This window comes from Chenopodium album, chromosome 18, assembly GCF_948465745.1.
Source record: "Chenopodium album chromosome 18, dcCheAlbu1.1, whole genome shotgun sequence".
In the NCBI taxonomy this organism is placed as follows: domain Eukaryota; kingdom Viridiplantae; phylum Streptophyta; class Magnoliopsida; order Caryophyllales; family Amaranthaceae; genus Chenopodium; species Chenopodium album.
This window is the reverse complement of record NC_137851.1, coordinates 36,828,656-36,841,720: the sequence shown is the minus strand read 5'-3', so window position 1 is coordinate 36,841,720 and position 13,065 is coordinate 36,828,656. Positions and strand designations below refer to the sequence as shown.

At 32.6% G+C, this 13,065-nt stretch overlaps 1 pseudogene; it reads right to left on the bottom strand.

Moving 5' to 3' along the window:
* Positions 1 to 10,470: 10,470 nt before the first annotated feature.
* LOC145592394 (U-box domain-containing protein 30 pseudogene) lies at positions 10,471 to 12,519 on the bottom strand (annotated as a pseudogene).
* Between the last annotated feature and the right edge of the window lie 546 nt (positions 12,520 to 13,065).

Sequence of the window (13,065 nt, the reverse complement as noted above, 5' to 3'; positions counted from 1 at the left end):
AGTTTGTATTTGATGCCATGGAAGATGAAGTTTTTGCTTTTGTGTGTTGGAAACTGCTAATCGGTTTCTTTTAGCAATATTGGTTTTTTTTATTTTATTATTTTTGAAACCTAGCAATAATGAAAATTGGATTTGAGTAGTGTAATGGGTTTTTTTGGGGGAATTTCATATAAATGGATAATTAAAACCGAATATTCCTCCATTATTTTTCCTGGGGTTTTCTTTATTTTGTCTACTTTTTCTTATTCCATTGTGGGTATATCAGATTTTCACTGTTAATCTTTGATATTTGAATTTTTGAATTGTTTGGAGAGTAATCTGAATTGGGTTTTTGATGAATTTTTTTGGGTTTCTTTCAATTTAGCTGAAACTCTGAAATTGATGAGAAATCTGGTTGAATTTCATTGATTGTTTTCACTTGTTTGAAAGGTGGTTTGAATAGGGTATTTTGATTTTGTTGAGCTAAAATCTTCCTTTAAATAGAAAAATCACGAGTAATTTTATTACTGGGAGAAGTTGGTGATTGTTTGGTTCGTTGAAATTTACTTGGGTTTCTAATTATAGTTTGAATTTGGGGTAGTTAAATACCTATTCAGTTTTAATTATCCATTTATATGAAATTCCCCCCAAAAAAACCCATTACACTACTTAATTCATAGCTTCTACAATGACATGCAACTTGTCAGCAATTATAAACGAAGATATAATCAGAAAACTAAGTTTTTCCACCACAAAACAGTACAATCAACACCCATAAAAGACTGAGAACCCCCTTCCCATTTGTATTCAACAATTAAACCATAAATCTTAAAATAAAATTGTTTAAAATTGAAAATTAATGCTAACTTACAAGTTTCCAAGTGGGAAATGTAGCTTTAAGAGTATCAATTATGTATATTGATAGTCTTATTGTTTGTCATGTTTTTGGTTCTTGTTCATTGGTGATTGATGTCATGTTCATGCCGTAGCATGTTCTCTCTTTGTTTAGAGATTGTCTAGTGTTTTTTGTTTTGTTTATTTATCTTATTTTATGGTTTGGTTTCTTAGTTTGCTCTAGACTGCCAATTGATAACAGCAATAAATCTGACATTGATGTTTGAACTTCGTACTATGTATAATTATAAATTTATAATTAAGATAAAGAACTAAAATAAAGTGATATTGGGACATGAAAAATTGGAACTTCTGATGTGAGAAATGAAAAGCCTAGATTTAATGCTTCATCGATGTCGAAGAGAAGCGATTCTAGCAAACTAATACTCCGTACTAAGGCTCTGTTTGGTTCATTTGACTGAAATGTTATTTTATCTGAATTATATGTGAACTTATATTATATTGTTTTAGTTTTGAACTTATATTATTTTGTATCAACTTCACTGTATTTAATTTGTCTGAACCTGAAATCGTGTCTGAAGTATTTATGTCTAACTTATTTGTCTAAACTTATTATATGTAACTTATTTCTGAAAAAAAAGATTATTTTGTTCGAACTTATTATGTCTAACTTATTTGTCTAAACTTATATTTCTTAACTAAGATTAAATAAGTTGAAACAAATAAACAAACCTGGGGCTTTTGATCTTCTGCGTTTTATCTTGTGATTTTGCTCATTTATCCTATTACAGTTATACACATCTCTTTAATAATTGGGGCTCATAGTAATAACTACTCAGCCAAGTCATTCTTCTAAATAATTGTCTCTCTTTGAGTATGACTTGTATGTCTATATATTACAAGTACAGCATATTTACAGCTTAGAAGAATCAAAACTGCTTTGAAGGTTTAATTATAATACTGAACATTGTATTTGAGTAGTGTAATGGGTTTATTTGGGGAAATTTCATATTAATGGAAGCAGTGGGGCTTTTGTAATTTATCAATTAATTTGCCCTAGTGATTTATTGCATATTGATACTCTTGTTTGTCATGTTTTAGTTCATTTGTTTATCTTGATTTGTATTGTTTATTTGATGGTGGCTCTTAAAATACTAAAAGAATGATTATACTCTGATATGGGTTCTCCCCTAATATTATTAGTTTAAGACTAATTACACTTGCCTCTATTTAATATCTCATTTCTTTTTCATTGTTACTAGATTAATGTAAAGTGGGTCATAAATTTGTTTGAATAAGTGGTGATATTGAATCTCTAATGTCATTAGTTGGTTTGGTAAATGATGTTAATGATGATTGGTGGTTGTTTTCTTCCATTTCTTGATGATTTTTTAGTACCAAGAAAATTAAAATAGAGGATTATTCTGTAAAAGATTTGGGTTAAAAAAGTTTTGGAAATCAGGGAACTTTAAAAATTCAGTCCCTTTTTTTTCCCAGAATACTACAATTGTTGTGCTTTATGAGTTTCCTTGATTCAGTTCTATTATTTAGTTAAATTATTTAGTTATATTAATTTTCTATTATTTAGTTCTATTAATTTATTCTATTTTACGTGTAGGTGCATGGCGAGCAAAATGGAGATGAAGTATAGTGACTAGACGACTAGTCATCTAACAAATGGTGCAAATATGCTGGCGACTCCTATTCTATTAAGTTCAAGTTTGTGAAGATTTGGAAAATTCGGCTTATATATATGTTAGAATTTGTATTTTGGACGATTAAATTAATTATATAACTTTAGTTTATTAGTAGGGCGTCATACCGAAAACAAGCAAGTAATATTTTGTAATGTATGTATTTAGCATTATAATTATTATACTTAAATTTAATGATTTTTTGTTTCTATTGTTAGTATATTTAGATTTGTAGTGACTAGTTAGTGATTTACAACTAATATAACTAACTCATATAATATTATTTTACCGTTCCATTCCCAAAAATAAAAATAAAAAAATAAAATAATAATAATAATAATAATAATAATAATAATAATACCGTTGCAGTACATACATAGTCCATATATCGTTGTATTAGCTTCATCCGTTGCATTAGGTGCCAATTTCATCATAATTATTAGTCAGTAATCTATTGCCACGGATAATTTATGCCGTTGTATCAGGTATTGAGCTAGCGCAACAGATCATAGATACCGTGGCATTAGGTGTCATATACCATTGCATTAGACCTACTGCAATGCCAGCAGATGTCACGGTACATGGCCGTTGCAATAGGCCTAATGCCACGGATTTTGACGCCTAATGCAACAGAATTGGGGGTTGCAATAAATCAAAAATGTACTAGTGATCAATTAAAAAGGAGTACATTGAAGAACAACACAAACTACAAACAATTGAAAAGGAGTAAATGAGGAAACAACACAAATTAAAAACAATTGAAAACCCTAACATTAAAATTGCCCAATATTAGATCCAATCACTGTCAAACCTAAAATCGATTTCATAAACTACAAATTCTACTTCAATCATTATCAAAATCCTAACAACACATCGATTTAGTTTATACCAATTACATTTTCATCATAAAACTTACTGGTTCGGAGGGTTGAGCTGGCCTACAGGTAGTGTTCTTCGGCTCCACGACCACCGCGACGGAAATCGGACAACGGTGTATAATTTAAGAAGAACAAAGGGAGGGGAGAAGGAGGAAGGTGACCAAACACAGAAAGAAGAAGAAAATTCGACCTCAGAGGAGAGAGAATGAGACAGGGAAGAATTGAATTCGAATTAATCAGAAGATAAAAACAAAGCTCATATACGTAAAACGTACGAGATACAATTTACATACGAAAAGAAATACAAAAAATACGCTATAAAGCATAACGATGTCAGACAAAAGCAAAACGAGACCCCAACTGGAATTCAACTAAACAGCGCGAAAAGACCACCTTGCCCCTAGTTATGCATTTACAAATGCCTAACTTTCCTCCCTTTAAAATCCCTCAAAAAATTAAATGGAAATGCAAAAATTTGTCATTTGTCATCTTCTCTTTTGTCACTAGGCTCGTGTGGCGAGGTTGTTAGTGACTTGGAAGAGGGAGGAGTCTCACCCATGAGCAAGGGCGAAGGGAAGGGGGGGCTAGTGGAGGCCCGGCCTCCCCGGCCCAGTTTTGCTACCCATATATCATAGCTTATGGCCCCCCTTAAAATTAGTATATATAGCATTCAAGACACATATATAACAATAAATATACCTTGTCATGTTGGTCGGGTAATGGTTTATTTTCCCAAGGGCGCTGGGTTCAAATCCCCATCTCCCACATATTTTTTTAATTAAAACTTCTTATTCAACGTGGGTTTCTAGCAAATCAAATCAGGTATTTTTTAAAATTCTTCTTTTTGATTGATTTTTTAAAATTATGTAATATCATTCAATTAATATATTTCTTTGTGCTATTTACATGATTGTGATTAATTTTTACTCTTTTTTTTTTAGAAAGTTATTAATTGTTTACTTGCTTAATATGTTTATTTACTTAATAATTTTGGGTAATTTTTAATTTATTGAATGGACCTTTAGGACCAAATTTTAGGGTTATATGCTCTACTTAATTTGAGAATTGTAGTTTTTATATTGATATGGGTTAAATCATGAAATCAAAAACACTAGATTTTTTTTTATTATTATTATTTTTACAAAAAGGTTAATAATCACAAAGAAGAGGGTTCCACTTCAAAGGCAAATTTTTTTTACAAAAAGTTAATAATCGACAAGAAGAGGGTCTTTTCTGCAATGAATATCGTCAAAACTCAACTAAGAAGTAAAATGGAGGATGATTTTCTTACAGATGGTTTGGTTGTATACATAGAAAAAGAGATTGTCGTAGATTTTAGTGTTTAACCTTTGATTGATGATTTTGCTACTATGAAGAATCATCGAGTACGATTTAACTATTGTTTTTTGGTGATAATAAAATATTAGTACACTTTAATTTTTTCCATCAACCTGTTGTCTAATAAGTTCGGCCCCTGGGACTTAATCTTGGCTTCGCCCCTGCCCATGAGTCACCTTTTACAATGGTAAGCTAGCTCAAAATAGGAGAGAGAGTATTGTGGGGAGGGTCTTGAGTCACCCATTGTGGGTGCTCTAAGTGGGGAGGAGAGTAAATATGAAAAATATTAAAATATGATACGAGGCAACCATTAGTGGCGAAAAAATTAGTAAAATATTGTTAAAAGTTTTCAAAAAAAAAAAAGGAAATAGCACAAGTAATAAAATACAACCACAAAAAGAAAATAGGGCAAATATTAAAAGACAAATGCTAACAAACACCGCGGGGATGTTAGAGCAACTCCAATGGTTGTAGTTAGGGACTTGCTTGCAATTTCAATAAAATCTTGCTACTAGTTTGACCATTGGAGCTAGAAAACTCAATTAGCTTGGCTAAGCAAAGTAGCCAAGCTAATTTGCTTGGGAATTAAACTTGTCAAAATAAAATGTTCATTGCACTAATTAAGCTCTTTCCATATATTTTCTATCCAACAACTACTACTAAGTTAATAGCTAGCCATTGGAGCAAAATGTAGCTAAAATGATAATTAGCTTAAAGCCTTATTGGGCATGGCAAGCTAATTGTCAAATTAGCTTGCCATTGAAGTTGCTCTTAGATAAGCTAACTACAAATAGAAAGATTAAATTAAAATAAACAATAATTACTCCGATCAACGCATGATTTTGTTAGCTTTCCCAAATTAATGTCACTCTAGCTAAGTATTTTAAATGTTTATACAACGTTACGGAGGCATTTATTAGCCAGATTTATAATAAAATATAGAGAGAGTATTAAAATATAGAGGAAGTATATACAGAAAGAGTATTAGATATGTAATCTGATAAATATAATGAGTTGGATACCCGACCCATGCTCACCCCTCCATACCAGCTAATGAGCAGCTAGTTGTATGTACTTCGTAAATTGAAGGTTCAAACAAGTTGGAACAGTTGTTCTGAAAACTCATATGGCAAAGGCAAACACAACATGGAGTTCTTAGTAGAGAGGAGACAAGTCACTTCATTCAAACTTTGACCTACTTGGGCTCCACTTTGTCTGTATTCATTAGATCTTTTTTTCCTTTATCTTTATTTCTTTTTCTACTCGTACTACATTATTTTTATATTGGTGACCAGGATTAAAGTTTAAATGCCCCAATTTCAATACAGTTTACACATTCCGAACCCCTTTTCTTTATATTTTAAACAGATAAGACCAACTTCATTTTGGACCCGGAGAAACAAATAATGACTATGAATAAATGCTTGGTCAAACTAAATCTTGCATTAAATTAAAGTTTCATTACTCTAATCTTACTTCAATATTATACTCGTACTTGTAAGTTGTAACGCTTGTCCCTTCATTAATCAAACCTCAATACTATTTCAATAAAAAAATTAAAAAACAAATAAATAAAATCAAACCTCAACATTTTCTTTATTTAATTCACATTCTTAAAAACGTATGAAAAATGAAAAATAAAAATGAAACAATACTTTATTTTCAAAATTATTACTCTGTATTCAAGTGACGAACTATCTCACAATTCAAGCCTCACATTATATTCATATCCCTTAAGTTTAAATGACATTAAAGTTGTGTTTGGAAACATGACATTCATTTCAAATTTTAGAATTGAAATTCAGAATTTCAAATCTTAATATTCAATTTCAATATTGGTGTTTGGGAAATATCAGAACTTCAATTCCAAAATTTCAAATTCTAAACTATGTTTGGAAATGAGTAAAATTTTGAATTAAGCAAATGAAATTACACCTTTAACTCACATAAATTTCCTTTTTCTCTCCTCCTCAATCTTAAATTCCCAAATTCTTCATTTTTTTTCTTCAATAAACCTTAAAATTAAACCCAAAATTTCTCTGATTATTCAGCAAATTACTACCAAACAAGTTCAAATACACCCTAAATTATTCCCAAGTATCCTCTATTAAATCCAAAATCCTCTGAATTCAGGAACCCCACCCACCCCACCAACCACCAATCGCAATCCACCGAGCCACACTACACCACCATCTCGCGCACCTTCCCCCTGCCAAACAGCGCAATGCCAACCTGCAACAACAACTCCCGCAACAACAACCAGCCAGGGCAGCTGTAGTCCTGCAGCGCCACCAATTCGCTGCTTTAATGGAGAATCGAGATTCACTGCAATGGTGGACCAAGAGGAATAATGTGAGTACACTCTAATGGTCGAGCAAGAAATTCAAAGCTTGCTTCAATGGAGGAGGGGTGAGAACTTGTGTATGCTTCAATGTTGAAGAACCCTAGGAGAGAGAAAAAATTGGGGAAGAGGATGAGACTTGTGTATGACATAGGAGAGAGAGAGTTGGGTTTTTTTTTTTTTAATGAATATTAGAATTTGAAATGACATGTTTAGGATTGGAATTTGAAAATATCAAAATATACTCATATCTTAATAATCTTGGATTTGGGTCAATTTCAATTCCCACATTCTAAACACATCCAAACAACATAATTGGGCAAAATCCAGAATTTCAAATGAAATTCTGGTTACCAAACAGGCCATGAACTTATTTGACAAAATTTCTGAACTACCACCCAAAGCCGTTGACAGCCCTTGACCCCCTGCCAGAACCCATCAAAACCCCCTGACCTCCCTTCAGAACCCCTTGACCCCACCAAAATTGTCGACTCCACCTAATCCATCCTTCCTTTAGCCCAAAAACCACCCTAGCCACCGCAATTATCTAACGTTGTACCAACTCCAGCACCCAGACGGCGACCCACTGAACTCCACTTGCTCGACAACCCACAGAACTCCACCTGTGCGACGACCCCCGCCCTAATCCCCACCCTAGTCTCGACCCCATTCCTTTCTAGCGGCGGTTGGGGTGTTTTTCGGTGGCTGTGATGTTTCAAGGATGGGTTAGGTGTGTTTTGAGGTTGGCTCCGATGGGTTTTTTGGTGGCTGGGGTGCCGACGATGGGGCTGGGTTAGGGTTTAAAGGCTGCGGGTGGTGGGGCTGGGTTAGGGTTTAGGGTTTAGGTTTTTTGTTTTTTTTTTCTTTTTTTTTTTAAACCAATCAATGAGTGACACGTGTGCTTAGTAGTGGGTCCCACTAACGGATTCCATCCAAAAATTCCGTTAGATGGTAGTGAAATTCAATTTTTGGGTTTTTTTGTGGTGTTATAATAAAAGTTTGAGATTTTGTGGTGTTATAATCCATTTTTTGTAAAATTTGTGGTGTTATTTTCTAAATTTTCCTAAAAAAAAATCATAAGGTCACAATATAATCATTAAAAAAAAAAATTACGTGTAATTATGTAATTAAATATTTTAAGCAAAACATAATATATTGTGATTCCTCTCATTAGATTAATTGAGCTAAATTGAAGGACAAGATGTTATTCTAATTAATTTCATAGTTATAATAAAAATTTTAAAATGTTATAATTCGTTTTTTATTACTTGTAGAAAATTTGAAGAATTAATAAAGAGTGAAAAATTCGATCCAAACTCGACAATCACTATTAAAATGTGGGAGATTGTAAAAAAATTATATGTAGGAGGAAAAATAGAATGTGATTTGAAAGAGACCAACCGTCAATTATTTTAGAACAATATATAATCAATCATTTCCAAACATTAGTTTTACCTTTAAAAAGGAAAAAAAATGATGTTAATAATAGTTTTAGAGGGAAATTTTTTTTATCAGGAGTTGTAACGTGTATAGTTACGATATCAGCGGTTTTAATACTAGTTATAAATAGATTGGACATTTGTCAACATAACTAGTTTAGTTTTTTTTTTTTTTTTTTTTTTTTTTTTTTTTTTTTTTTTTTTTTGGAAAGCACATAAATAGTTAACTAATACTCAGTAATATTTTTAATTATTATAAAATTATGATACAAAATAAAAATTTAATCTTATTAACGAGCACTCTAAGGGAGTTGAATAACTAAATCAAATATTTCCTAAAATAGTCGTATAAATTTTAGAATACATATCCAAATTACGCGTCAATCAGTATAATTAATGTTAATTTCAATTAAGTTACTCTGCTTTATATATGATTTTATTTTTTGAAGAATGAGTATATATAATTCTATGTATAAAACACCATTGATCTAAAAAATGTAAATAAATAGAAAAAGAAAAAAAAAATATTGAAAAATGTTATATTAGGGCTATGTATAAGAAGCTAAAAGAGAAAAGTGTTAATGCAATATATTCACCCAAATTAAAGCATTTGTTTTGATATAGAAGAGTGGATTATTAATGATTCAAATCAAGTCATTGTAGATCGAGTCAAAATCAATATTAGCTTAGTATAATTTGGAATTGGGTACTTAGGGTGTGTTCCACAGCTATAGTACTTAAAGTCAGAATCTAGAGGGGTCTCCCCTACTGTGGGAGTCATTATTACTAGAAAGACCAAGATGGAAAATGTATTGTTCAACCCAAAGAAAGTCTTCATTCACTTCCCCACTATCCCCTTTTTCTTTATCTTTTTTAATCTTGTCTTCCCTCCTCTCGTCTTTCCTAAAAACAATGAGATATCATTTCTTTCTGCTAGGTGACAAATTTACAAAAGCCATCACATATCCTTTGCTATAAAAAGAAAATTAATGAATTTATGAAAGGAAAAAAAATCATAAGAGTGCACCATGATCAGTTGATCACTACTGCCCTGTTTTCAGTGAATAACTTAAGCATTCTGACATTGCTGAGTCACTCTGAATTTCATCACATTATTTTTTTTTTTTTTTTGGGGGGAATATACAACTTCAAATTTAATGGGATGTTCAAAATATGAGTTTTCACCTTAAAGTAAATCTAAGAAGAATGACTTTTGATTCATAAATATTGATCAAAATATGAACCTAATCACACTAATCACAGTATAGATTATGTAAAGACCTAGAATTTAATTAGAATTTCGAAAATCAAATTTGACTACGTATTCAAAAATCTTGAAGAAATGGCCAGAATTTGACACTTTGTGTAGCAATAATTTAGAGCAAACAGAGGCAGCCACAATAAAGAAAGAAAATCTGAATGTTACTCTCAGAAATAAGATTGAAATTGTACATAAACTGATCAAATGTTGAAGACTATCTTTACAAAATCTAACCTTCAATGAGGAATGAGGAGACTTCTACGTTGGTAAACCTAATTGTCTCATCATCACCCACAAACAAAAAAACCATGGAATTTTTGCAATTCCAATTTTTACAGCTTAATCTGAAAGTCACCTGTATCTTTACAGCTTAATCCTAATCTGAATCACTATCACTGATCTTTATTATTAAAATCAGGTACAATAACCAAATCGACGAGCAATGGACCTTTGTTCTGCTATTGCTCAATTCGGAAGCTGAAGTAGTGATGGGTTTATGGCGCTTCCTGATTACCGGATCACTTGTAAGCTGCAAAACTGATCCATGGATTGAGGTCTCTCTTATATGCACAACATTCCTTAAGAGACCTCATTCCACTTGCTTTTTTTCTCTTTGCATTACATCTTCAACAAATTTGTTTGCTGAAGAATGATTTGAGAGATGAAAGTATGCAAGAATAATAACTTTTTCTGGCTGCCAAACATTTACTTTCATTGCAATGTTCTTGTAAGCTTACACTTGGAAATGAAAATTGTAGCAGTATAATTCAAACTACATAATTTCAACAACTCGGCTGATTGTTGCTTCAATGCTGGGTTGCAACCACTCTGGATGACGAGCAGAAGCTTAGCCGCTAAGCCAGCTTCGACTGCAATAGGCGCACACTCTTCAGGTGATAGCTTGCAAACTGCCCACAAGATGGACAATGACAATTGAGTGCAATTCTCGGAGATTCTCATCAATAGCTTCACCAAATTTAGTATTGTGTTGGGACAATTTTTCAAGGCCAATCTCCCATCTTCAATACTAGCCAAATTGTCAAGTATGGACAGTGCTAATTCCAGGCACTCGGATTTCAAACTTGGCAAAAGATCAACCAATTGAGGAATAGCCCCAATGCTCACAATCGAACTCCGAACGCACTCATGTGAGCTTATCATCTTGAGGAGCGAAAGCCCTGGTTGAATGCCATTTGAGTTGCGCTTATCCTTGACTAATTTCAACAACCCCACCAAGAGGCTCAAACTCGACACCAGCTCAGGGTCGAAATCCTTAGTCTCCATCAAACCCCGGATCAACTTAGTACAATTGACCTTGGTTTCAATAGAACCCTCATTCAACATATCAACCATCAATGAGATCTTCGCGGGTTGAGTCAAATTCGACTTTGACTCGAAATCTAAACTCAAATTAACAAGAATCCCAACCACTTCAGACCCAACAGCATGTGAAGTGAAAGGACCAAGTAAAGAACTCAAAAAAGTAACCCCACCATTATCCGCCATAGTTTTCTTAGCTGAAAAATGATTACCCACAACTAATTTAAGCCCTTTAAGAGCTTGAACTCTAGCTTGACCCTTTAATTTCTTCAAATTCTCCAAAATCTCCAAAACTCGCCCTTGAACATCCTCAGATTTCTTTTTCATTGCCATATATTTTTGCGAAAACCAACTATAAATCAATTGCTGAAGAGTTTTATTAGGTGTGATTGAATCATCCCAAAGCTCCTGCATTGTAGTGGGACAAGTTAAATGGCCTAAAGATAGCCATTTCATGATATTACACCTCTCATAAGTTTGACCTGTACAAAGAGTAACTGGATCTAACATTGGTTCCAATGAAATTGGACATATGAAAACTGTAGGCACTTCTATTGCCTCTAACTCTTCAATCATCTTCTTAAGATCCAGCTTCTCCGACGACGGCGTAAACGCGCCGTTGTCGTCTACTCCGCCTAACACACCATCCTTCACCGCCGTATCTAGATCTAAAACTTGACCTCCACCACCCACCTCCAGCTTCGTTGGTTGGTACATAGGCATTTTGCTTAAAGATTTATGTGAGCAAAAAATGACTACTTTTTTTTTATCTTAACTAAAATCAAAAACCAGAAAAATAAAAATCAAATAGAAAAATGAGGTGGGATGGGTTGGGTTGAGTGAGAGTAGCTTTCGTTTTCCAACTTTTTTTTTTTTTTTATATTATCTTTATTTTTCTCACTAATTCATTGACAATAACAAGCAACAATACCTATCAAGGGAGACATCTTTTGAGTGCTTTTTTTCTCTTTCCTTGGTCAAAAGCGTCGCCTTCTTCTTGTTCTTCACGACCACTTTAATCGTCATTATTAACTCAAAAAATTACTAATTATTGATAACCCTTCAATACCCACCAAAAATTATCTGCATTCACTCATTTTTCGACGCCTCTTGTTCTTGGATCTGGTTCAGCTAAAATGCGCCCAAAAATGGAAGAAATGCTTTTTTTTTTTTTTTTTGAGACAGAAGAAATGCTTATTTAATGATTCAAAAATTGAGTGAATAATGAAAGGAAAATAGGAAAAACCCTAATTAATCTGAGATCTTAGTTGAATGGGAAGAAAGAATTAGGAGAATCTTGGACTGAAAATTAGAGAATTTGGAGAGAGAAAGAAGAGAGGGAAAGGAAGTGAGTGTGTTTATTGAAGAGTGAGATGAGAAGGAGAAGAGGGAGAAAGAGTTTTTATCTCTCTTCTCTCTCTACTCATCTTTTGGGACTGCTGCGTAATAACATTAAAATTAAGCGCTAATATTATTTTTTACTTTCCTTTATTTTATTTTTCTTATTGGGAAGTACTCCGTGGTACAGTACATTGTATTTATTTACGGGTTTTTAAATACGAAGTATTTTTTTTACCGTATTTTTAAGGGATTAACGACAAGCTTTACCCATTTACCTGAACTTATATACACCCTCCGTGACTCCGTTACCTTTTTTTAAACCTCTGTGGCTCTGTTGACTGTTGCTAGTGTCTAGTTTCATTATCACTCTATTTTAACTCGTGTTACGATTATCATTGAACGAAATATAAATATAAATAAGGCCTTGTTCTCTTCATTTTAAAAAAATAATATTAGTAAAAATAATTTCACTTAGTAAAAATAAGTTCAATTCAGTAAAAATAAGTCTAGTTCAATAAAATTCAGTTTTCTTAAACAAGAATTATAATAGAAAATCAGTTAAATAATTTCATTTCAGCAAAAATAATTTCAGTTCAGTAAAATTAATTTAAGTTCAGTA